Source organism: Tigriopus californicus, chromosome 9 (genome assembly GCF_007210705.1).
Source record: "Tigriopus californicus strain San Diego chromosome 9, Tcal_SD_v2.1, whole genome shotgun sequence".
In the NCBI taxonomy this organism is placed as follows: domain Eukaryota; kingdom Metazoa; phylum Arthropoda; class Copepoda; order Harpacticoida; family Harpacticidae; genus Tigriopus; species Tigriopus californicus.
In genome coordinates this window covers 7,047,832-7,050,862 of record NC_081448.1, presented here as the reverse complement: position 1 = coordinate 7,050,862, position 3,031 = coordinate 7,047,832, and positions in this window count along the sequence as shown.

The window sequence follows — 3,031 nt, the reverse complement described above, 5'->3', positions numbered from 1 at the left end:
GTTTTTGATCTTTGCAATAAATTCGAGAACTATGATTTATGAACTTATCTTTCTAAGAATAAAAAGTTGAAATGGTGGTTGAAGTGGAGATCTGAATATATTCCTCCCTTATCGTACTAGCTGGAATCCTTTTACCGGATAACCCAAAAGGGAAATTTGAATATTTTGTAGCTGGCGTGAAATGGTTGGAAGAGAGGCCCATTCTGAAGAATATGGCCTCATAATGGGAAAGATCTCTTCCAAGAGCAAATTTCCTCACAGAAGAATTAGATTTAGGAAACGAACCCAAAAACCGACCTGAAATATACATTTTTTTAGAAAGTTAATAGACGTCCAGATCCCCTATTCTCCTTTGGAAAGTCCGAACCAGAAGCAAGTTTTTTTTAAACCCTCGTACGTTACCAAGTTAGAAACCCAAAATGAGCATCCGCTCACTAATCTATCGAGTGTATTTTCACACCAGTTAAGGTCCAAGCTCTTAACTCCGATGTAAGAGCTTTAAAAAAACAGACCTCAGGACGAACAAGCCAACGAGCACTCTGTCTCATTTGTTTAATCGAAATTCCTTTCCCGTCTTGAAAGCGTCAAGCTTGACGGATTTACCCAACATTGAAGAGATATTTGTTCGTTCCATTATGGGACTATCTTTACTTTCAAGTCCTCTCAAGTCTAAAGAACCAAATTGGAAAAAAGAATTCGCCAAACTTGAATCCAAACAATTACGGCTCTCTTACAATCTGAACAATCCTTTCTATCTTCGTGGCGAGGAGTTGAGGAATAAAAAACGGATTGGACATCGAATGAAGTGACGGCTTACTGCATGCAAGCACCTTAAAGATCCTTGGAAGTTTTTGGACGTGTGAAACTGACTCAGAAGCACATATCCGTCAACAAATCAGAATCTCTCAAAGTCTTATTGTCCTTCATTGTGTTCAATCAGTTTGGGAAGGACAAGCGCACATTTAACGAGCTCATGCTGACGGCTTCGCCAACCTTCTTGATGGAGGGCGTTCTAAAAATATCTAGGCTGAAAAACCTTTTCGCTTTTCAGTTGTTGCGGGTACATCTTGCTAGCATTGTGGAAGCAGGAAAGAGTGGATTCAAGAAAGATCAATTCGTCGCCACCTCACAATCTGTTTAACCAAAGCCAGGTTGATTTCTGAAATACGTGTAACTTGAGAACACAACAACCAATTCACATATATCGATGGAGCAGAGAACTCCCAACCAACATCTGTTGATTTCAAGGTCCCATCAATGATGTAGCTATTTCAAAATGTTGGTGACAAAAAATCAAACTACGCTTACGGTTGTAGAACTCATATGGTCAAAAGGTCTTGTTGATTTGTGTGCTGATTGCCCCACAGAAATAACAGAATAGCTAACACCATTTTTCGAAACCCCCCAATTTGTCCAATTTGAGGCTAGGCAAAGAAACCTTTTAGTAGGTTACGGTTACACTGTTTAAAGGTATCTTTGGGTTAGCCCACGTGATCAAACCGTCGTGCAAAGTGAATTTGAAGCACATTATCGTTTTTTCCTATTATTCCCTTCTACTATGGCAAACACATGGCGGATGACTGCATGCCGATGATTTTTAGATCGATGCTCCCTCGTGTGTACGTTCTAGTTTGAGCCTTTTTGAAGAACTTTTGACCCCCCCTTGGAATGAAACCAAAGTCCCGGGGACAGGACGTTTTGAAATGCTTGGACCCAATTTGGAGAAGAGGTGTGAGTCGCTTAATAAGCCGTCGGAAAATGGAAATGCTCAAGATGGTCATTGGGGGAAAATGACCTCTTGAATACCGTCAAAGGCCACATGTATTGCTGGGACAAGCAATGTGTTGACAAATTTTGCTCTGTGGCTGGAGTATCAAGATCTATACAACGCACCCAGCATTTAACATACAGTGCCAGCTTTATGGCTTCATCCAGACCCCAAGGTCTTGTGAACAAAAATGTCAATCTATCAGTCCATGCTAACGCCAGTGTTTCAGGGGTGCTAGACATGCTTTGTTGGACAAAACATGTTGCGAGTTCTCCATGTTAATGAAAATTCTAAAAGGCTGCAGAAAACGTAATACCACAAGATATATCAAGGACTCGAACATAATAAGAATCAAACCCGTCCGATTCCGCATGCAATTCTCGTTACTCAAGACCTAAAACTCAAAAGGCCAGACAGTAGGATCTTGTTCTATGTTCTTGATATGTTATTGACGAAAATGGACTGAGGGTCAAACAGCCTTTTAATAATGACGATCTCATTATGTTTACAACCTTATTTTTGACCGATGATAAGTCCCTTCGTGTGGGAAGCCGGGACCCTTTTCTTGTCGAGCAGGAGTTGGTTTGGTCTTTTTTTTTAACTTGGTTCACTTCAGGGTCTTTCTCTCCTAAATTGTCCACCAAACATTGGCTGGAACTTGACTGTGATTGTTGAAGGAATTGGTTTAAGTCTAAGAGTGTCGATTCGTTAAAGCTGGCTTCCTCGCAACCCTGCATGATTTTTCTGAATCCTTATAAGGAAAACTACGCCATGTCCCTCGGTTTTCGTAAGATTTTGTCTTTGGACCTCGATGCGATAACGAAATTATCTAATGCACTACTACTAAGAGGAGCTGATTACGGTATTCATAAGCCAAGGCGTTGGGTTTGATCAATAAAGACTTGTTAGTCGAAAGACTGTGTCAAATGCGTAAATAAATAGGGAGGAAATGTGGTGTAATGGTTAGCGCAGTTCCCTATTACGGGAGAGGTCCCCGGTTCGAATCTCCTCCCCAACCTTTCTCAAGGAAACTTTTAGACGCTAACCCTACCTACAGACGGAGAACCAAATTTCCCTCCGACCCAAGCACCCAAATACAAAAAAAATGTCGCATGAACTTTTGAAATGTGATTTGACAACACTCTCCATGCACTGTTGCCGAAAAAAGTTATTTATTTTCAAAGATTGAAGATCGATTATATTATTGGAATTGACATGAGTGCTCAATCATGGCTCTGTAGACCAGCTGATTGCAGTTTTAAT